Source organism: Zeugodacus cucurbitae, chromosome 2 (genome assembly GCF_028554725.1).
Source record: "Zeugodacus cucurbitae isolate PBARC_wt_2022May chromosome 2, idZeuCucr1.2, whole genome shotgun sequence".
Taxonomy (NCBI): Eukaryota; Metazoa; Arthropoda; class Insecta; order Diptera; family Tephritidae; genus Zeugodacus; species Zeugodacus cucurbitae.
In genome coordinates, this window is record NC_071667.1 from 36,232,877 (window position 1) to 36,258,372 (window position 25,496).

At 33.6% G+C, this 25,496-nt stretch overlaps 1 protein-coding gene and 1 pseudogene across 11 annotated transcripts in view; both read left to right on the forward strand.

Annotated features, from left to right (window-relative positions):
* Window positions 1–25,496, forward strand: part of LOC105219969 (uncharacterized) — an 833,969-nt gene that overhangs the window by 265,036 nt on the left and 543,437 nt on the right. The window lies entirely within an intron of this gene.
* Window positions 89–9,847, forward strand: LOC128919892 (putative nuclease HARBI1; annotated as a pseudogene).

Below are 25,496 nucleotides of genomic sequence, written 5' to 3' on the forward strand. Positions count from 1 at the left end.
TCAAACATTTTATGTTTGAAGAAAAGAAAAAACATATACAGGTACACATTTCATATGTTTAAATAAAGTTTAAACATATTGCATATTTCACGAATTTCTCATTTTAATTATATACTTTTTTGCAATAAAATCAAAATTCCATACATCTTTAAAACATGTTATCGTAATATGACCTTGCCAGCCAAAGGTGGTGAAAAAACTGGTTCTACCGAAGCTTTTCAAGCCCACAAAAGTCGTAAAAAAGTGGTGAGTTTGCCATAAGCCAGCATAGTTGCTTCTGCATTTTTCAGCCTCTATTCCCCTCACACCTACGTATACAGAGATCTTACGTCTCTGTTGCGCTCATTAAGCAGTGTCATATAAATTATATAAATAAAAATATAGCCGAACTATTCTAATATCCCTAATCGTCAGCTGATGCTGGATTGCATTTTTTATTCCTATTTTAAATTTTCTTAAAATTTTCAACAATTTTTTTTTTATTTTAAAATGATTTATTTAACTTTATTTATACAGTCGAAGATCTCATTAACTCGAACTTTTGTATTGGCAATAGCGTTTAGAAATCAAATGTCATACAAATTTATTTCCATAACTCAAACTCCGTTAACTCGAAGTTCTCCATAACTCGAACTTTTGAAGTGGCAATAGAAGTCAAATTTCATATAAACTTCCTTCCATAAATCGAACTTTTGGACTATGGCATCATACAAAATTTAAAATTTTACTATAAGGAACAATTTTAAAGGAGTCCCTATATTCTTATGGAGGGGAACAAAAAATATGATATTACACTTATAGATTGCATAAATCAAATTGCATACAGACGAAAAGATCCAAACAATAGCAAAGTGCAAAGAAACATGGCTTCTAAACACTATTGCCAATTCAAGTGTTCGTGTTATGGAGATCTTCGAGTTATGGAAGTTCCAACGTAGTTATAAAATCTGCAAATACAAAAATTAATTAATTAGTTTTTATAATCGATGCCCGCAAATCTTATGTAATTTAAACCGCACATATTTGTTTGCAATGGATATGGATTCTATAAAATTTTTGATTTGCGCAGGCCGCACATATTTTTTTTTAATAATTTTACAACCGCGCAGAAATCTTTAAACATATTTATTTTCACACAATTTTTGCAACTGCGCAGACCACTTTAAACATAGAAGAAAACTTAGATGCAGTTATACTAAACACAGCGCGTAGAAATCAGCTGTTTTTGAATGTTGAGAGAGCACACAAATGTGACATTTTAGTTGATTTGTGAAATTTGTGAAGTTTGTGAAAATTTAATAAATATTAAAACAATTTGTTTTGCCGAATACTTTAATAATAATAATAAACTTTAATAATGGATAGTGATTTATTCCATGAACTAGTTTATTTAAATATTCTTCGCCTTCAAAGAAGAAAAGTATTGAGAAGACGTAAACGCCGCTGGTTCCAGCTAATCGGGATAGAAACCCAAATGGTTTCTTCTGGAAGAACTTTCTAAAATTAAAAGAAGACGACCAAAAATTATTTCTTTTAACACGAATGAATCGGAGAGTATACAATATTCTTTTAAATATAATTAGTCCGTTTTCAAAAAAAACCAAAACAACAAGTTGTCGTCGAGGAGCGAGTGGTTATAACATTAATGTAAGTTAAACAATCCTTGAAACATATTCATTTAATTGTATTCTCATATATTTTTTAGGTACCTCGCTTATGGAACACCTTTTGAGGTCATAGCCTCGATGCATAAATTAGGGAAAACAACAGTGTGGAATATCGTACTTGAAACGTGTGGAATACATTGGTTACATCTGTCCCCGATATACCTTAGCGAGCCAAGTACCGCACAATATAAAGATATTGCTGAAGATTTTTTAAAACTGTGGAATATACCCAACTGTGTCGGAGCAATTGACCGGAAGCATATAGCTATTATTCGTCCACAAAATTCAGGCGCATTATTTTATAACTATAAAAAGTTTTATAGTATAGTTTTAATGGCATCCTGCGACGCTAGGTATACGTTCACCTCTGCCAGCATTGGTAGCTATGGAGGACAAAGTGACGGAGGTACATTAAAAAATTTGCAATATTTATTTATTTTTATTTTATTTCAAGGTGTCTTTCAGCAATCTAAATTTGGTAAAGCACTCTTGGAAAACAAATTGCCACTACCACCAAGAGCTCCATTATGGAATGAATCCTCAACAGATTTTCCACATTTTTTGTGGCCGACGCAGCGTTCCCGTTGAAGGAAAACTTAATGCGACCTTACCCCGGTGCACAGCTGCCACGAAACAAAGCAATTTTCAATTACCGGTTATCGCGAGCTCGTAGAGTAATCGAAAATAGCTTTGGTATTTTAACCGCTAGATGGCGTGTTCTACGAAAGGTCATAGACTTTAGCCCAAAGAACTGCGAAACAATTGTGTTAACCTGCTTGGTTCTTCACAATTTTGTAATGTTGAATGACCATGATCATTGGTATTGTCCAGATACATTTGTAGACACAGACACCGCAGACCATGGAATATTGGAGGGAGAATGGCGTGAAGATTTAGAGAGTGTTGGAGGTGCATTACATTCAATAAGTACAACTCGACGCAATGCATCTTGTATCGCATTCCGTGTAAGAGATTTTTTGGCAGAATATTTTATAAACCAGGGAGCAGTTTCATTTCAAGAAGATCGTATTTAGTGTATATAAATGTTTGTGTATTTTATGTATTTGAAATATATACATATTTGTATGTATAAAATTGTAATCCAAGTATGAAGTACTATACTTTTTGTTACGTTACCTTTTTTATGATATTTTATTAAACCATATGTTTACATGACTTAGTAACATGCAACAACATCTCACACACGTCATCGCATCACATTACATCACGCATCACATCATTACATCTCAATGCAGTCCGACCAGGATAATTATTTTCACGCGCTGTGTGTGTGTGTGGTGAATCATAGTAACCCTCATTAATTTTATTAAACTTGTAACAAACCAATTGTATTTCATCAAAGAGAATTTCCATTTAATAAACTTAATAATAATTTTTATAACGTTTTACAAATATCGTGTGTTTGCCCCTTTCACATACTGGTTATAATTCCGCACGTAAGTATACTTGTGTCATACGTATACACCATAGATATATCTATAAATATTGTTTTATTTACTGAAAAAGATGGTAATAATCTGTATTAGGAAGATTACACAGGCATATGGCAAATGAATTCTGTATAGTAAAGTTTATTACGAAAATATGTGTATATATTTTATTTACCGACAATGATTACGACGATATCTAATTAGTAAATAAGACATAGGCTGTATAATCAAATAAATGTAAATAAACTAAACTTACAGTATATACACACATACTTTAGGCAAAATAGGATAAGTTTTCCCTATCAAAACGCCATTATACTTAAAAAAAAATTGGTGAAGGTTTTCTGCAACTACACAATGACAACAACCTTCCAATCACTAATCACTACCAACATAACTACATATCACACAAAAAATAAAAGACAAAGACACAAAATTAAAGAGTTATAAAAACAAATTGTTTTATTTTTTTTTTTCAAATACATTCTTAAAACTATTTTTGAAAAATGAGGTACATTGTTGTTTCTTACGTCTTTTAAACATTTTTACATATTAATTCAATATGTATAAAACATCAAACAAATGATTTAAAAATTAAAAAAAAAAATTATTCGGGTTCCGATTTAATAGCAAATAATGAATTTGTTAAAGCTTGTATTGCTTTCATTTGTTTTACCTCGCTCATATCGTTCATGATAGAGGTCAACATAACACCAAACGACCTCACCGCCTCGCTGCCTTTGCTCCTCTCTGCGCACATGCTTTTGCATAGCTCGCACGCTTCTTTGAAGCAGCCGTCGTCATCGCTGTTTGTTTTCTTTACTCTTTTCCGGATCGGAGTTGAAGACGACAACTCCGAAGACGACGATAAATTAGTCGGAGAACATTCAAAACTAATTGGCTCCAACAGCGAAAACAAATCATCTAAAATGTTTGTGGTGCAACGATTTCTGTAAAAGGGAAATAAATATTTAATACGTATAAAATATTAAAAAAGATTAACTTACAGTCTGAGCTGTATATATAGTTTTAAAAAGCTCATATTATCGAACAATGACCAGGTTTCGGCGTTACTCGCCCCACTTCCTGATGGTGCTTCCATTTTCCTTACCTCCCTACTGAATCTCACCCTTAGAGTCAGCCACCTCTTCGAGCACTGCTCTTCTGTAAAATAAACACAACATAAACTATTAACATCTACCTATATATATACATATATAAAATATATTACAATCTAATAAATAAATTGTTAATAACAATTACTTACCAGTAGCACCTAGCTCCTTCGCCACGTGTCCCTCTTCCGGCTCGGCACTCGGTAGCCTACGCAGGCCTTGCTATATAAAATTTCACGCGCCCGCACTTCTTCTATTAATTTTTCATCATTCATTGTGTTTATTCGGATTATTTATCAAATGGCAAATTAAATTTAGAAAATTAAATGATATTATGAAAATGAAATGATGAAAATGAAATGAAGCGTGCCATTAAAAAAGCGAGCGAAATAACTGAGCAGTCACCCTCTTAAATGTCAAAATAAAGGGAGAGAGCAAAGATGCCACTCTCTGAAATATCAACGTAACTTGAAATTCTAAATTCAACCGACTTTCAAGTCAAATCATGCGTTCTGTAATCAAATACATGCAAGGCCCATTAAACGGATCTTTTATGTGACAGTTCTCAAGTCTCTCTAGGTCAAGTCATAGGTAACTGGAGCTTTACAATTTTTATGTGCTGCTCCTGAGTTGAATGATCAAAACTGCTCCCGAAAAGCGAATGTTGCAACGTCTGAATACTAAAATTGTGCAGAATAACATTACATTAATTAATTTAATACAAATTGAAATTAAAAATAACAATCAATTCATTCGACTTACCTTTTTTGTTTAATGAGCGCAAATGACGTTTTTTCAATATTTTTTATTTCCCATTTTGGGATTTTTCTTTGACACTAATGAGACAAATATGTTTTCTCATTTGTACTCATTCTATAAGAACAAGAAATGAGATAACTAGTTTTCTTTTATTTGGGAAATTCTAATTACATATGTTTTCAAAAATGACGTATACATGTGCGTTGGTGTTGGTACTTCACAAAAAAATGTGTAAATGTGTTGAAACCTATGGGGAAAGTGGTTAGGCTTGTCTGGCATATAGTTGGCAACTCTCAATTCCACCTATTAAAAAAATACATTCCCGTTAATAGAAATAAATAAATTCTAAATTAGGTTTAAACGAAAAATTTCAATACGTAAAAAAATAAATGAATCTGTATGAAGAAGTAAAGAAAAGTAAACGTAACATATTTTCATAAACTTTGAAATGTATTATTATTTTTTTTTTTTGCAATCCCAGACAAGTTTTTGTTTGTTTCTTTTAACAGTGATAGGTACATATCGCACATTTACATGAAGTGTCACAACTCAAATAGCCGATTTTTCAGGAGAGCGGTTTAAAGTTTTCAATTGTCTCTTATTTAGCAAATACAGAAAAACGGTATAAGTTTATTAAATAAACTGGTAGCATGTAATATATTAAACATAATGCTGTGCAAAAGTGGACAAAAAAAGAGTGTAGTACAGCTTTTTCTTAGGCATAAAAGTGACCTCTTTTGAATTATGTCGTTATTTATTTGTGAAAATATAAATCAATTTCGATATTATAAGTTAAATGTGTCGTTATTGTTAAAAAAGTAACACGTACAAGTAAGGAAAGGCTAAGTTCGGGTGCAAACGAACATTTTATACTCTCGCAATTTTTTGAAGACATTTTATTAAGATAACATACAAATTTACTGTTTAAACAATGTAGTTTCTAACAAACCTTACCGCTGGTGGGGGGTAATGAAAGACTTGCATTGAGTGAGAATCTAATTCATTCTAAATTTATTTTCATTCTGTCACTGCTTAAATACAATTTTTGAATACATCTTAAAAACTAATTATATGTGTATGTGTGTATGTCTATATGTATATTATATATGATGCACGATAAGGAGTTATTTCAAATGCACACAAGCAATTGCCCAAATGTATTTTTATAACCAATAGGTTATCTTGTGCATACAAATATGTTTGTTTATTAATAGTTGAGTGCATGCGTGTTGCATATAGACGCATGCGTGCCTCATATAAGTGTATGTGTGTTGCATGTATGCGTGCAACATATAATGTATGTTTGTTGCATATTAATGCATATATGTTTATGTGGTTTCTTTTATATGCAATGAATTTTAGATTTTTATGAGCAAGTCTCATATTAAAATTTTGTTGCTAACCATTGCACTTGACATTTAGTGGACTGTATATACTTTTTATTTAATTTATTGCTTACATGTATATTTTTATGTATTAATGTATTTGTGTAAAAATATAATGTTCTACATATAATTCAATTTTAATGTAGTAAGACTTTCATGTTCATATATTTATGAACATTCTGCCAGGGGCCAAAGTTGTATCTTAACTTTACTTGTATATTATGTTTTATTATTAATATTTTTTAATTATGTCTAACTGGAAGTTCAAATGGAACAGTTACACTCGTTGTTACACATTTGGATCTTATATATAAAATTGTAATTATTAATGTTATTATCAAAACTACTGTTAGCGAAACGTGACCACTTATGTGATGAACATTTATACCTTTTAATTTTATATTTTCTGTTGTGAGGAGTTCTATTTGTTGTTTAAGATGTACGATAAATGTTGAATCAAAAGGTTTTATTTTGTAGTATTTTTTGTTATTCTCTAAGTCAGCAAACTTGTAACATGATTTGCTTCCTCTGTTCTACTGCTGTTTGTTATCTCCAGTGGGCATAATTTGTGAACAGGCCGTTTAAGTATGCCATTTTGTAATTTTAGAGTTACAACTCTTATATTTCCATCCTTTCCTGGATGAGTTTCAATAACTTTTCCTAATGGCCATTTGGCTGGATGAGTTTCTTCATCTTTAATAATAACTATTTGTCCTTGTACGAGATTTGCTTGTTTGGTTTTCCACTTCATGCGTTGTTGCAACATATTCGCTTTCCCATCGTTTCCAAAAGTCTTTTTTAAGTTTTTGTATTAATTTCCATCTATGTAATGAACCTATTTGGTTATCATTAATTGCTTCAGGACAATCTATTATTGGACATCCTATTAAAAAATGGCCAGGCGTTAATATGTCTATATCGCTTTCACTATCTATCGAACATAGAGGTCGTGAATTCAGTACTGCTTCAATCTGTGATAGTAAAGTAATCATTTCTTTAAATGTCAACTTACTTTCGCCTATCACTCTTTTTAAATGATATTTCACCGACTTCACTCCTGCCTCCCAAATTCCTCCGAAGTGAGGAGCTGCCGGGGGCCCGAAATGCCATTGAATTTTATCTGTTTCTAATATGGGAGCTACGGTGGAATTATTTTTGATTGCCATTTTAAAATCTCGGTCTAATCTTCTACAAGCTCCGACAAAATTTGTTCCATTGTCCGAGTATAAATGTTGACTTTTACCTCTTCTAGCAAAAAATCTTTTCAAAGCAGCTGGGAACGCTTCGGTTGTTAAATCACTCACTGCTTCTAAATGAATAGCTTTTGTTGCCATACAAACAAATACAGCTATATATCCTTTAAATGTTTTTTGTCCTCTTCCTTTTGAACATTTCATATGAATCGGTCCTCCATAGTCTATACCAACGTGTGTAAATGGAATTGACATAGATACTCGGAATTCTGGAAGATTTCCCATTAATTGTTTCGCTACTTCTTTGAGGTAACGTACGCATCGACTACAAGTTCGAATTGTATTTTTTATGGAATTCTTCAATCCAACAATCCAGTAATTCCTTCTAATCATTGATCCATTAACTTGTTTCCTCCATGTAAAGTTATTTTATGAACATTTTCAATTATTAATGATGACTAATGTGACTTATTTAATATTATTGGGTGCTTTTGATTAAATTGAAGATTTGCATTACCCAATCTACCTCCTTCACGAAGGATTCCCTTATTATCCAAAATTGGATTTAAGCTTGCAATGCTACTTTTATGATTAATTTCTTTTTTTATTTCTAAACTCTGAATTTCCTCTCTAAATTGTAATTTTTGCTGATATCTTATTAACATCTCTTCAGCTTCTTTCATTTCTGATTTTACTAAGTATTCAGGGCATTTTTCCCCTCGTATTCTTTTAATAAATCGCAAAATATAAGCGACTACCCTTATTAATTTGCTTAAACTAGAATATTTTAGTATTACCTTATCCAAGAAATGTATTTCTTTTGATGTTGTCATATATGTTGCATCGATTTGAATAATCTTCATTGGCCAATGATGTTCCTCTTCTCGCAACCATTTGGGACCCTTCCACCATAGATCGTGTTCTATTAGTTTATTCGCCAGTACCCCTCTGGATGCTACATCAGCTGGATTATCCTTTGTTCCAACGTGTTGCCATTTCGCATTGGAAGCAAGTAATTTGATTTCTTCTACTCGTGTTCTAATAAATCTGTCTTTACTTTGGCAATTATTTATCCATGCTAACGTTATAGTTGAATCGCTCCAAGCAAATATTTTCATTTCTCTGTTGATGACTGTTTTTATCCTTTGCAGCAATTTAGCAAGTAGGTGAGCTGCGCATAGTTCCAGTTTTGGTAACGTTTTCTTATTTTTAATTGGATTCACTTTAGTTTTACCAGCAACAATTGTTATAACTGATCCAACTTTAGCATATACAACTGCTGCATAAGCTTTCTCTGAAGCATCTGCGAATCCATGTAGTTCAAATTTAAAGTTGTTTTTAGTTTCAAACCATCTAGGAATTTTTATTCGTTTTATCTCTGGTATATGCTGCATAAACTCTTGCCATTCTTTTGTTAAATTCTCGTCAAGTAACTCGTCCCAGTTGAGTTTCATCAGCCAAAGTTTCTGTATAAATAACTTTGCTATAACGGTTATTGGTGAAAGCCATCCCATTGGGTCGAAAATTCGCGCTAAATCAGACAAAGCTTGTCTTTTTGTAACTAGCTTTTGCGTTGAAAGATTCGTATTAAATCCAAACATGTCTTTGGTAGGATCCCATTGAATACCCCATGTCTTTATTGTTTCGTCTTCTGCTATTTTTATTACTTCAATTGCTTTATTTACTGGAATTGTTGCTATGATTTCACTGTTGTTTGACATCCACTTCCTTAAGTGGAATCCATATTTTTGTAGTTGTTTCGATATTTCATACTGAATGGCCTTACATTCATCTATTGAATCTGCTCCTGTCATTAAATCGTCCATGTAGAAGTCATTTTTAATGATGTTTGAAAGCAAATAGTTGTGGGACTCGCATAATTTGGCAATTTCTTGTAAAGTTCTCGTTGCCAAGAAAGGAGCTGATGCTGTCCCATATGTAACTGTTTGTAGTTTGTATTCTTCTATCGGCTCTCCTTTTGTTTCTCTCCACAATATACGTTGGTAATCTTGATCACTATCTGTTATTTTAATTTGTCGAAACATCTTTTCAATATCACTTGTTAGTACATATTGCCAAAGTCTCCATTTGATTATTATGTCAAATATATCTTTTTGAAGTCTCGGTCCTATGAACAGGATGTCATTTAAACTACTTCCATTTGTAGTTTTTGCAGACGCATCGAAAACTACTCGTAGTTTAGTCGTTCTACTGTCTTCTCTAATTATTGCTTGATGTGGCAAATAGTATTTTCCGCATCTATTTTCACTTGCTTTTTTCATGAATATTCTTTTATAAATTGCACATATTGTTGTTTTAACTCGTCATTTGTAGCGAACCTTTTCTCACTGTATGTGTGTATGTCTATATGTATATTTTATATGTTGCACGATAAGGAGTTATTTCAAATGCACACAAGCAATTGCCCAAATGTATTTTTATAACCAATAGGTTATCTTGTGCATACAAATATGTTTGTTTGTTAATAGTTGAGTGCATGCGTGTTGCATATAGATGCATGCGTGCCTCATATAAGTGTATGTGTGTTGCATGTATGCGTGCAACATATAATGTATGTTTGTTGCATATTAATGCATATATGTTTATGTGGTTTCTTTTATATGCAATGAATTTTAGATTTTTATGAGCAAGTCTCATATTAAAATTTTGTTGCTAACCATTGCACTTGACATTTAGTGGACTGTATATACTTTTTATTTAATTTATTGCTTACATGTATATTTTTATGTATTAATGTATTTGTGTTAAAATATAATGTTCTACATATAATTCAATTTTAATGTAGTAAGACTTTCATGTTCATATATTTATGAACATTTACCCATAAATTCGGCATAAAGTTTAATAGAATAACGAAAATCATCATATATTGTATATAAGCGCTGAGGTAATTCCTGAACCGATTTCATTCATTTTCACCAGCAGGGTACACTATATACAAGACTATAAGCTCACTCAATTTTGCTAAGATATCACACATATTAACCAATACATATATGCGAAATAATGCAATAATGCAAATCCTTTCCTATGAATTGCATTAAAGTATCTGCGAGATTTACACATACATATTTTCGGCGAATAATTACTCTTAGGCACTGAGTTCTTCATGTTCGATATCTGGGGCCTTGAAAAGTTATAGTCCGATTTCGACAATTTCTCCACAAGTGAAGCCATAGATGATATACAGTATTTGGTTAAAGTTTTATTCCGCTATCTTCATCGGTTCCTTATGTTAACATTATAAAGTGAAGGAATAAGATGGAATTAAAAATTGAGTTATATGGGAAGTAGGCGTGGTTGTGAACCGATTTCGCCGGTGTCAAGAAAGTGTTATATACCGAATTTCATTGTAATCGGTCGAGTAGTTCTTGAGATATGGATTTGACCCATAAGTGGGCGACGCCACGCCCATGTTCCATTTTGTAAAAAAATTTCACTACAGCTTTTTTCTGATGGTTCTTCTGTATAATTTAGTGTTTTTGACGTTTTTTGTTAGTGAGTTAACGTACTTTTAGTCATTTTCAACATAACCTTTGGACTGTATAAGGAAATGGCTAAAAGAAACGACTGCAGAAAGTTTGGTTTATATACAAAACCTTATTTGGGGGCGGGATCACGTCCACTTAAAACAAAATTACATCCAAATGTGCCTCTCCCTAATGCGATCCTATGTTCCAAATTATATTTTCATAACTTTATTAATGGCTTAGTTATGACACTGTATATGCTTTCGGTTTTCGCCATTTTGTGGTCGTGGCAGTGGACCGATTTTGCCCAATTTCGAAAGCAACTTCCTCAGGGTGCCAAGAAATATTTGTTCCAAGTTTCATTAGGATATCTTAATTTTCACGCAAGTTATCGCTTGCACGGACAGACGGACGGACAGACATCCGGATTTCAACTCCACTAGTTATCCTGATCATTCATATATATACGAGTATAAAACCTTATCTTAATCTTTTATTTCTAGGCGACACAAACAACCGTTATGTGAAGAAAACTGTAATACTCTGTGCAACATGTTGCGAGAGTATATAAATTTAATTACCTTTTCGCAAATACTGTGGAACTTCCAAAACTCAAAGATCTCCATAACTTGAACTTTTGAGTTGGCAATAGTTTTAGAAGCCAAATTTCATACAAATTTCCATCCATAACTCGAACTTCTATAACTCGAACTCTTGAAATGGAATTGAAATTCCATACAAATTTCGTTCCATAAATCGAACTTTTCGACCAGGTCATAATTCAAAATTTAACATTTTACTATCAAGGACAAATTTTAAAGGAGTCCCATCTATATCGAACGGAGGCAAAAAAAATGCAATATTACACTTATGGATTGCTAAATCATGTAACAAAGGCATGGGATACAGACGTTAAGAGCAAAACAATAGCAAACTGCAACCAACAAAATTACAGAATACATGTTTCAACGTATGAACATAAAACTCTATGCGATGTGAATAAATAAAACGGTATATAAATCTATATTAATGTTCTCTCTAACTCGAAGTTTTTTTGTGGATTATGGTGATTCGAGTTAGAGAAGTTCCAGTGTATCTTTGCAACACAAAATACGTCGTTCTTTCGGAAAAGAAATCAAACTTCACCCTATGACAATACTATGTGTTGTAACACAAAATTCGTCGTGTTGTTGTGGTTAAAAGATAATGCAACATAACAAGTTTAATAACGGCATAATCTTATTTCACGGCTTATATTTCTACGCAACAGAAAGAAATTTTTATACAATATGGACGATGAATTTGCGTACATTTCTGCATACTCAACTAAAAATCGTGTTTTTTGAGTTATGACGCTATTCATGTAAATGTGCGATATATGTACATACAAATATATAATACCATAAAAATCTACAATGTAAAAATAAAATGAGATCCTTTTCACATGTTTTCTATTTCTTGGACGGTTTTTTCTAATTGGTCTTAATAGTGAGTTTAGTGTGAAAAGTTTGTTTCTTTACACGATGTTTGTTTTTTGCACGGGTAATTTACTGTCTCAGTTAACCTGGGCAAAAAGGAGATCAAGTGGACTTATTTAATATGTTGTGCAAATTCTGAAACTGTGCGGTAGAGTGATTAGATTAAACACAAACTTGAACAAATCAAAGAAACAAATCCTATTCATACAATTTTTAACCAACGGTACTCCAAAATGTTTTGATTTTTTTTATTATTATCAGTAACTTCCATTGACTTATTATCGATTAGATTTCTCACACCTACCCATTTACAGCTCAAATTTCTCTGCCGAACTAATAGCCATTCACGAAGCTATCAAATACGCCACAAAACTACCAGGAAAATTCGCAATCTGCACCGATTCCCTCTCTTCTATTGACTCGATAAAAAATGTTAACAACCAAAACTTTTACTCCAACTCAATTCGTAGATATCTACTAGAGAAACCAAATAAGTTAAAATTAATTTGGATCCCAGGTCACGTATAGATATCCGGCAACGAATGTGCTGACATGGCAGCTAAAAATGCCCTAAACGCACCACTCACTATTACACCCAACCTACTCTTCTCAGACATAAAATGTTTCTTAAAATCTCACTTCCTCCAAAAAGACCAAAACTATAACAACAATACTTCACAATGGTACTCAAATATATCACAAATCTCCAAGACAGTCAACGACTACTTAAAAATTAATACAACCTCTCTGACTAGAAAAGACCAAACAAAAATTATAAGACTAGGACACAATAATCTCACACATAAACACTTAATTGACAAAAACCTATCCAACATATGTAACTTTTGCAATAGTCATACAATTAGTACCCAACACATCCTTGATTCATGCACATTCTTCGATATCTACCGACTGTCACTCCCAGACCCAACACCCTCAAACCTACTCAAAAACCCTTCAACTAAAAACTTAATAACACTAATAAATTATTTAAAGTTTTGTAACCTATATAATAAATTATGAACTTACTATTCCTTCACATCTTTCACTCACGCTAACATGTTCCATCCCATCTAAATTAACTGCACTACTATATATCCTCACATACATATTAGCTTAAGGCCCCAGATGCCATAGCTTTAACTTAATATATTGTTCTATAATTTAGTTATATCTTCAATATTCTTGTAAATAAATAAATAAATAAATAAATAGATTTGGTCTAAAAGCTCCATATAAAATTCAAGAACGTTAGTTTTAATCTCACTTATTTCATTATCGTTTCATTTACTTTTAATATATGTATGTTTGACAATGTGTTCTAACAAATACTTTTGAAACATGGCCATGGTTCCACCCATGGTTTCAAGTGTGGATACGGCCAAAGAGAAACTTTTTGTCAAGAAACCTCTGTGTTATGATTTTTGTCCCTTTTATTTATCTTCTCACGTTAGGGCAAGCCACTTTATACATATTTTATTACTTTTTCGATGACTAAGGTAAATACATGGGCCAGGGGAGAGACGTCAAGACCAGTATAGATACCTAATTTACCAAAAGCAAAAAATAAATTGAAATTAGTGTTACAAATTAAAGGTGCCCTATTTTCTAGACTAACAAACCATAAAATTAAAATAACAAATAAATCAAAGTCACTATCTAAAATATTATTATAAAGAGAAAATATTTGTATGTATGTTTGTAATGAATAAACTCAAAAACTACTGTGCCGATTTCAAAAATTATTTCACCATTGGAAAGCTACATTTACCCCGAGTAACATAGGGTATATTTTCTTAATCTGAAACCGAAAATAGTCTAGCAAGTCATTCTCTTCGCATCGCAATCGCGTGTCAGAGAGTCGAGTAACAGCTGCTTGCTGAACAAAATTTCAAAACGTCCCAAGTACGCGCTTGAGAGTCGAGTACGGAGCGTGTGCAGAGGCTTGAAGAACAAACTCAAGCTCGGACTAGGGCGTCGAACTCTGAGCGTTCCCAACGCAAGTTTAGAGAGAAAGACATCGGACACCAAAGACTAGAGGTTTTAATCAAGTTTTAGCTCATTGCAAATAAAATATAATTTCATATTCGTATTTTCCTCATTTTACTATTTTAAAATGAACCTTCGCAAGAAACGGTAAAGTACATATGTATGTACATATGCATGTAAAAACTTATAACGTGTTAATTATTGTACGGTGGCGACCATTAACTGGCGTCCGATAACTTAAAAACTTGAAGTTGCCTACACCATTAAAGTAAATCGTTCACTTAAAATCTGTACGCACAAATATTATTATAGCTGAAAAGATAAACGACGGAAACCAAAAATTTTTACAGAAAGTTGATTTCAGTAGAGTTTGACATAATTTTTGTAATCCTTTACAAAAAGTCTTTGAGCGTACGACTTGTTGCCAAAGTATTCCGTTCGATAGTTCTGTTCGTTACTTAATTACAAACACACGCAAAAAACGATGCAAAACAAACACGCGTCAAATGTCGTGACATACCTTAAAACCTATTATAAACAATAAAGCGAACTATAAAGTGTTTGACAAACCAAAACAAAATACTTATATAGTGGGCTACCAAAAGAAAAAAGCCGTCAAATCAACGCCTAAAATGACATCATCCATCCCCCAGTAGAAGACTAATGCTTCAAAAAGGATCAAGTTGACCGTCCAAAGAGAATGAAGAAGCTGATACTCCTTTAAGTTAATTTTAATCTTATATAAAATTTATAACTACCCGATATATAAAAAACCTTAAAAAATTGTTAATAAATATAGACGGACAAATAAAATTTTAAGTTTATATAAAAATTATAACTACCCGATATATAAAAAATCTTAAAAAAATTATGAAGGCAACGGGTCATGTTAAGAAGTTCACGCAAAAAGGTTAAAAGCCTCAAGCAGCTCACGACATCCTGTCTGGATATCATGATTAGTATCTCCCGTGGCCACAAATTCTCTCTCCTGGCAGTTATTTTGCCAGGGAGAGACGATTTCATGATAATTTTAATTTTTTTAATTGACTGAATTATTTTTTGGGTTAATTATTTATCTCACTTTAATTATCACAGTATTAATAATTTAGGATAAGGGCAAATAAATTATTATAATTATTCATAAGTTTTATGAATTTCCAAGGGAAAGACAAAATCACTTCGCGAAACCAGTACACCGCACGATCGCGAAAAAAAATTGGCATGGTAGATACATAAGAAAAGCGGGACAAAAGTTAGTTTTAAAAATTATATGAAGTAAACAAAATTATTTTGTTTTTTATTGAACAATACATATGTATAATTATTTTACTTCCGATTGAACTTTGTTTGGGTTTGGCATCTCATACAAAAAATATATGAATTGCCACACGATTTCAGCCATACATTCGGCATAAAGTCCAATAGAATAACGAAAAACATCAGACAAGGCTTATGAGGGCTGAGGTAATTCCTGAACCAAATTTAATCATTTTCACCACCAACATACATTATATCCAAGATTATATGCTCACTTAATTTGGCTCAGATATTTCACATATTAACCGATATACATATGTGGAGTAAAGTACACCGTAATTTTGAAAACCCTATAATTATGGGATCTAGGGGAAGTTATAACCCGATTTTAATAATTTTTGGAACAAATACATACTTTCAGAAGAAAAAAAGTTCTCTGAATTACATTAAAATATATGAGATATTTATCGGTGAAAAATTACCTTAGCCCCAGAGTTCTTCATGTTCAATGTCCGATTTCGGCAATTTTTTTCACAAGTAGGGCCACAGATCATATTCAGTATTTGTGCAAAGTTGTTTTCCGCTATCTTCGTTGGTTCCTTATGTATATATTATAAAGTGAACGAATCAGATGGAATTCAAAATTGAGTTATATGAGAAGTAGTCGTGGTTGTGAGCCGATTTTCCCGATTTTAATATGTGTTATCAAAGTGTCAAGAAAGTATTATTTACCGAATTTCATTAAAAAAATCTGAGTGCAACTTCTTTCTGCCATTACTTCACAGTTTTAGTGTTTCTAATGTTTTCCGTTAGTGAGTTAGCGCACTTCTAATAATTTTCAACCTAACCTTTGTATGGGAGGTGAGCGTGGTTATCATCCGATTTCAACTATTTTCATGGTGTGTGGTAGGATACGTAAGCGAACCGACTGCAGTTTATATAGCTTTATTGGTTTGCGAGATATATACAAAAATCCTATTTGTGGGCGGGGTCTAACTCTTTTATTTATATTATCAGCCCCATTCTGTGCACTTTACAAATTCAACAAATTTCTTATTTGTAAAAATTTCAAATTTATCAAGCATTTCGTATTCTATGTCTAAAATAAAAATTTTTTTTCTTGATAAATTGTTAAAAATTAAAATGCTCTTGACAAATAAAATATCTCGTTGTGATAGTTGTGAAAGTGAATTTGTTGTAATCGAGATATTTTACTTTTGTCGTTATTTTTATACAAAGAGGAAAAATATGAACATGTTGATGGCTCGCGTTATTGAGCCGTTTTATATTAAATTTATATTTCCCCCTTTTTGTATAAAGAATTAAGATAATTAGGGTAACTTTGAGGAAATTATTTTCTCTGTGTTGCATGCGATTACAGCTTAGCAAATTTTTGCCAATAATGAACAAAGTTTAGATTTCGTAGAAATATAACAACCAACTAAATCAAAATTGCATTCCAAATATTTTTAAACATATTATAAAGGACATATGGACAATATATGTTCTATTATGTCATATGTTATATTATCCAGTATTCTATGACTTTGCGGGGGAACAAAAGACTAGGGGGGGATCTGGGATCAAGCAACCTCATTTACGCACGGCACTCCCTGTTTGGTTAGGGAGGTTAACGAGGCTCTGGCGACCGAGTAAAGGCGGTATAACCTTATCATCTATATAGAGTAAATGGGGTTATGAAACCAAACCAAATACTTTATATCAGGTCGGGGAGGCTTCATTCGATATCTCGACATCAGAATCGGATAGATAGGCTCATAACCGGTCAATCGTAAACCAAACTTATCAACGAAGCCACAATGAAGAAGACTCGGCTAAACCAAACACTCATCCAAATAACGACCTTTTGCATGAAAAATAGGGCCAGATTCGGAGCATGGAATATCTGCGCATTCTCAGAAACTTCACATCTAAGCAAAGAGCAAAGGATTTATTCTGAAATTTAAGTTAACTTATTAACTATTTTGCAACAAATATTGAAATATATGTGAAAACGTACTTTGTAAAATAATTCAAATAAATTTTTCAATTCTATTCAATATAATTGGACAGAAATCAGCTGTTTCTGTTTACATTATTTTGTTTGTTAGGGAAAAGCTTTATTTTATTTTATCAAAATTGGCACAGAATACCAACAAATTTCTTAATTGATAAAAATATGAAAAAAAAATTCAATTTTTTTGTTATTTTGTCAAGTGCACAGAATAGGACTGTATATGTACTGTCTTTAACAACTTTGTTTCGAGAATCGGAGAGGTCCTTCCCAATCATGACGGAGCTTTTGGTGTTGCTCAACGTCAACTTACATAGCTGTATTAGTTTTGCGGGCGCATGGTAAATATCTCTTTCTTTTTTGGTCTGCAGATGCGTCTCGCTTCCCTCTTCAGCTCTCGGTATCTATCCCATCCCACTCGTGTTGTGGTCGTTTGCAACGTTGCGAGGTAGGCAGTTTGTTTTCTCTTCACTGCGGAACGACAATTTTCATCGTACCAACTGGTTTTTTATCGTTGCCGAAATCCAATTGTTTCGCCTGCATCTGTATGCAGTGAGTTTGAGATGCCGTTCCACAGTTCCCTTATGCTGATGAGTGCTCTGACAAAGCAGGAGTGGAAGTCGAGTATAGTATATCGTGCCTGTCTGTTGCGATTGCAGCTTTTCGACGTCGAACCTTCCTTGTGTTTGTTGACGGGCGTTTTTTTGCTGCACAGAGGCGAGTGCGTATATTTGCTGCTACTAGATAATGGTCCGTATCTATATTTGGTCCTCGGAGCGTACGCAAGTCTAAAACACAGTAGACATGTCTTCCGTCTATCACAACGCGATCGATTTACTTACGCGTGTTTCGATCAGGAGACAGCCAAGTAGCTTGATGTATTTTCTTAACTGGAATCTGGTACTACAGACGACCATATTTCGGGCCCCAGCGAAGTCGATCAGCCTCAGGCCATTTGGCGATGTTTCGTCATGGAGACTGAATTTTCCTACCACCTTCCTTCTTTACCCACCCTAGCGTTGAAATCGCCAAGCACGATTTTGACAACGTGACGGGGGCAGCGCTCGTAGCTGCGTTCTAGGCGCTCATAGAAAGTATCTTTGGTCACATCGTCCTACTCTTCCGTTGGGGCGTAGGCGCAAATAAGCGATATGCTGAAGAACCTCGCTTTTATGCGGATTGTGGCTAGACGTTCATCCACCGTGGTGAATGCCAGGACTCGGCGACGGAGTCTTTCTCTCACCACAAATCCAACACCAAATTTGCGCTCCTTTATACGGCCGCTGTAGTAGATGTCACAAGGACCAACCTTCTTCCGTCCTTGTCCCGTCCATCGCACTTCTTGGATGGCGGTGATATCAGCCTTTAGTCGTATGAGGACATCAACCAGCTGGGCGGAGGCACCTTCCCAATTAAGGGTGCGGACATTCCAGGTGCATGCCCTTAAATCATTATCCTTAAAACGTTTGCAGGGGTCGTCATCAAACGGGGGGTGTCTCATCCGAAGCTGTTGCTTCCTATTCATTGGTTATTCGTTTTTATGTAATGGGTCCCAAACCGCACAACCGCAGGAGCGGGTTCGCCTTCTCACTTTAGCTCGCCTTCAAACGGATGTTTGTTAGCTACCCAGAGGATACTTGGTCTAAAACCGGAAGTCGTGTGCTGATTGAATCATGTGGAGAAGAATCGTTTCTGGCCACTCCCAAGTGAATGACAATCAAAAAGTTTCCTCACTTACGTGAACTTCTACACATGATCCCATCCTCCTAATATAATTGGGAGTACATACGTTAAAAACCAAAAAGGAGGCTCACATTTTTTAGTTCTTAGTGTTTGCTAAATCTGCGGATATAATTCCATTGACTTCATGTTAATCTATATATATAAAAGAAAGACGTGTAGTTCAAGTCTTTATAACTGAAGAACGGCTGAACCGATTTAGCTTAAATTTGGTTTGGAGGTAGCTTAGCACCGGGGCAGGACATAGGATACATTTTATACATTTTTCGTGACAAGAACGTGAATAAACTGTGGAATAAAAAACGCAACTGACATTCCATGTAAAACACAAATCTATTGTTCAAAAGTTTCATTGAAATCGGTCAAGTAGTTCCTGAGGTATGGTTTTTGACCCATAAGTGGGCGACACCACGCCCATTTTCCATTTTGTAAAAAAATCTGAATGCAGCTTCTATCTGCAATTTCTTATGTGAAATTCAGTGTTTCTGCCGTTTTTTGTTAGTGAGTTAACCCACTTTTAATAATTTTCAACCTAACCTTTGTATGGGAGGTGGGCGTGGTTATTATCCGATTTCTGTCATTTTTAGACTGTATTAAGAAGTGGCTAAAAAAACGACTGCAGAAAGTTTGGTTTATATAGCTTCATTGGTTTGCGAGATATATACAAATAACCTATTTGGGGGCGGGACCACGCCCACTTCCCCAAAAAAATTACATCCAAATATGCCCCTTCCTAGTGCAATCCTTCGAAAGCAACCCTCCCACGGTCCCAAGGAACATGTGTTCCAAGTTTCATTAAGATATCTCATTTTTTACTCAAGTTATCGCTTGCACGGACGGACGGACGGACAGAGATCCGGATTTCAACTCCACTCGTCATCCTGATCATTTATATATATATAACCCCATATCTAATTCTTTTATTTCTTGGTGACACAAACAACCGTTATGTGAACAAAACTATAATACTGCGAGAGTATAAAAAAAAAAACAAAAAAATGTATATCATGATGAAAACTAAAATAAGCGCAAATGACACCAAACTTACAGCCGGTTTCACGAAATTTTTTAATTGAAAATTAAGTTCCATTTAATTTTAATTTTTATTTAACTTTGCACTTAAATTTCCTGCGTTTCACCATTATTGACATTTGGCATCCAAAAAATTAAAATGCAGGGATGTTAGTAAGAATAACAGCTGATTTATGTAAACAAATAAATTGTATTTCTTTGTCAAAATGGTAAACAAATGGGAATTCAGCTGATAGAAAAGCGTAACCATGGTTACATATGACAGTATTTAAATAATATTTAAATGGCAAAGCGTGACCATTAAATTAAAAATTAAGTCAAATGGTGAAACTGAAATTAATTATTTTTCACTTAAATTTGTTTCGTGAAACCGGCTGTTAATGTTGTCTGTGATTGTATATCATGATTCAATTATGTAAGGTTTGGTAAGTAAACAGATTTCTCACTTTTTTTGGGTGCTAATGTTTTTCTCGAAATAGTATATTCAGAAAACCGTTTAAAAAGTTGTATATAGTAGCAGATCTAGCAATATATTTTTATAACTTTTAATTAAAAGTACGTGAATAGAAAATAGTTCGCAGAAATTAAATGTTTGTGTAAAAACCTTGGAACCGCTTTTTAATTATCTTATTCAGTTGTATACATATATTGAGATGCTGATATGAGTCATATCATATGACTTCACCGTAATGGATTTCAAACATCTACGATTCAAGAAAACTAAACTACAGTTCAAAAGAAATTGCAAGAACGTGTTTAAAGACACCAAATAAAACTGTTTTAGTAGACAATCGGTCCATGTCATCCTAAATGTAATCAGTCATCATTTTGTATCCATTGACCGAACATTCCTTGACTTTAATTGTAGCGAAAGCATAATTTTTAATTTTTTTTTTGTAAATGTCTGATAATTTATTATAAAAGTTTCATTCTAATTTCCGATAATAAAATTAAATGTTTGATTCCATTCTCTATAATTATTATTATAAATATATATGAACTCATAGTACTGGACGTGACACATGTATTATAAAATTACAATTCAAACCATTATTAGAAGACGACCGATTAGGCTTTCATGCTACTTATTAATTTTGGTTGGAGAGTAGTAATATATTTTATACTACACAAAAATAATGAAGCAAGGCTAAGAATAAAAATGAACCTAAAATACATAATTCAGAAAGAGATAATTGGTACACTTCATTCATTCAAATCTATTAATTGTGTAATAAAAGTCACTAACTGTGATCGAATTAATTTTTTAAAATTCTTGGACGTGTCTTGCTTGCCATCGCACAATTTACGACTATTGCCTCCTTAGTAGTCATGCTTCGAAACTTAAACCAAAAGATACTGGCTAACTGAACGCGTTTAGTGGTAAAGAAAATTTATGAACAATGTGATCTATGCCATGATACTCAAAGGAAAGTTCGAAGGTGAAGAGTTCTCATTCCGAGGATTCCGGTGATAGCAACCGATTTGCCGTTGGAGTTTAAACGACTTCAATTTGCGATCCGTCTTACATTCTCTATGACCGTTAATAAATGAGAAGGCTACTCCTTGAAAGCATGTGGCCTGAATTTAGAAAATTCATATTTTTCAAATGGTCAATTATGTGTATGTGGTATGTTCACGGGACAGACAACCATCTGCGTTATTTGTTCTTGCCTGATTATAAAATGAAAAACGTCTGATTGTAAATTACAAGGTGCTTCACTGAAGAGTGCAACCTATGCACCTAAATACATAGATAATAAAGAATCATTAAGATACTTAATTTTTTTTATTATCATAATCAATGCATGAAAATGAACTCAATAAAATCAAAAATCTGCTCATTTATCGCCTCTAAGGCGGAAGAAACTTCTCCGCTGGGCCAGCTAGTTTGAAATGAAATATACTGTTTCGCAAATTACATTTACAATTAGTGAAATTTTTCGAATATGTGAGATTTTCCCCATGTGGAATTCATCATATAAACAAGTAATGAAGGGCTAAGTTGGAACATTTTATACTCTCGCAATTTGTTTATTTAATTTTATTAATAACGGGTGATTTTTTTGAGGTTAGGATTTTCATGCATTAGTATTTGACAGATCACGTGGGATTTCAGACATGGTGTCAAAGAGAAAGATGCTCAGTATGCTTTGACATTTCATCATGAATAGACTTACTAACGAGCAACGCTTGCAAATCATTGAATTTTATTACCAAAATCAGTGTTCGGTTCGAAATGTGAAATCCGCTTTTTTATCGACAAATTTTGTTCAGCGATGAGGCTCATTTCTGGTTGAATGGCTACGTAAATAAGCAAAATTGCCGCATTTGGGGTGAAGAGCAACCAGAAGCCGTTCAAGAACTGCCCATGCATCCCGAAAAATGCACTGTTTGGTGTGGTTTGTACGCTGGTGGAATCATTGGACCGTATTTTTTCAAAGATGCTGTTGGACGCAACGTTACGGTGAATGGCGATCGCTATCGTTCGATGCTAACAAACTTTTTGTTGCCAAAAATGGAAGAACTGAACTTGGTTGACATGTGGTTTCAACAAGATGGCGCTACATGCCACACAGCTCGCGATTCTATGGCCATTTTGAGGGAAAACTTCGGAGAACAATTCATCTCAAGAAATGGACCCGTAAGTTGGCCACCAAGATCATGCGATTTAACGCCTTTAGACTATTTTTTGTGGGGCTACGTCAAGTCTAAAGTCTACAGAAATAAGCCAGCAACTATTCCAGCTTTGGAAGACAACATTTCCGAAGAAATTCGGGCTATTCCGGCCGAAATGCTCGAAAAAGTTGCCCAAAATTGGACTTTCCGAATGGACCACCTAAGACGCAGCCGCGGTCAACATTTAAATGAAATTATCTTCAAAAAGTAAATGTCATGAACCAATCTAACGTTTCAAATAAAGAACCGATGAGATTTTGCAAATTTTATGCGTTTTTTTTTTTTAAAAAGTTATCAAGCTCTTAAAAAATCACCCTTTATAACACATACTTATATATTCGCCATAATGGTATAAAGTAGAGCTCTTGGTATTTGACAAACCGAATTAACCGAATAGGGGATTATTCGAATAATAATATTCGGTTTGCAATATTCGGATAGTCGTCAGTCATCGACTATTCGGTTAATCGTTCGTTGTCGATATTATATATTAATTTTCTTATTTTTATTGTTCGAACATTTTTATTGAAAAAAGTGAAACATTAAAACTAACAAAAAACTTACTTTAAAATACAAAAAAAACAATGATTTCATGGGATCCATTAAGTAATGACAAAATAGTTTTAAACCTTTTCTATTTTGATATAAGAAAGTTAAAGGGTAACATTTGTTGGTTGCAAGCAACTTCTACGTGGTAACACAATGTTTCCAGCAATGGAGAACGTCCTCTCTGATTCTGATAAAGTGGATGGAATGCGAAATTTGAAAAAATCAAAGGCTGTTTGGATTTCAAACAATTTTCATTTATTCGAATAGTGACAGTATAACTATTCGAATAACCGCAGTAGAGCGACTATTCGAATGGTCGTAACATTGTGAGTGGCGACGGGCACGGAGACATATTATTAGAAGAAAAATATTCTCTCTGAATTTCATCAAAATATCTGAGAGACTTTTCGGTAAAAAAAACTATTCGAAGCTCTGAGGACTTTATGTTCGATACATTGAATACTTATGGTCCAAATGCGGTTCGTGTTCGATTTTTAGAAAGGTGATGCCTCACTATTTGCAGTATTTGTGCAAAGTTCTGTTTCGATATCTTCACTAGGGCTTACTTTGGCTTACTTTGTATATTGTAAAGTAACCGAGTCAGAACGACATCATATTTTTGTTATATGGGAAGTAGGCGTGGTTGTAAACCGATTTGGACTATTTTCATAAAATATCACTAAGATGCCAAGAGAATATTATGAACCGAATTTCATTGAAATTGGTGGAATTTTCGGAGATATAGCTTTTGACACATAAGTAGGCGGACCACATCCTTTTAAAATTACCAATTTGGGTGCAGCTCTTCTGTACCATTTTTGTAGTGAAATTTTCTGGTGGTTTTCCTTACTGAACTAAATTATTTTTAGTAGTTTTCAAAATAATCTTTGTATAAGAGGTAGGCGTGGTTATAATCCGATTTCTTCCATTTTTGGACTGTATAAAGAAGTGACTGAAAAAAATGACTCCTGGGAGTTTCGTTGATATATCCTCAGTAGTATACGAGATATGTACAAAAAAACTTAGTAGGGGGCGGAGTCACGCCCACTTTCCAAAAAAAAATTATATCCAAACATACCCCTTCCTAGTATTTACAATCCTTTGTACCAAATTTCACTAATTTATGGCTTAGTTATAGCTCTGTATAGATTTTCGGTTATCGCCATTTTGTGGGCGTGACAGTGGTCTGATTTCGCCCATCTTCGAACTTAACGTAAGGTACCAAGAAATACGTACACCACAGCTTGCAAGGACGGACGGACATCCGGATTTGAACTCTACTCGTCACCCTGACCACTTTGGTATATATAACCCTATGTCCCACTCGTATAGTTTTAGGACTTACAAACAACCGTTGTGTGAACAAAACTATAATACTCTCTTTAGCAATTTTGTTGCGAGAGTATAAAAACACAATTTTTTTTTTCATTGGGAATTTCGTTCACATGAAGTGTAGTTGTGAAATGTATGTAAGTTATCACACCTAGCATAGCTAACAAAATACACAACAACAAAGTTGTCATAGCTAACAAAATATACCTACAACAAAGTTGTCGTAGCTAGTAAAATATATATACAAGAATGTTGCAACTATAATCAGAAATTCAACTCAGCAGTATTCTGCAAATAAACAATATTATTGTTGCTCAATAAAGTTCATTTCCAAAAATTACAACAACAACACATTTCGTCCGCACTAA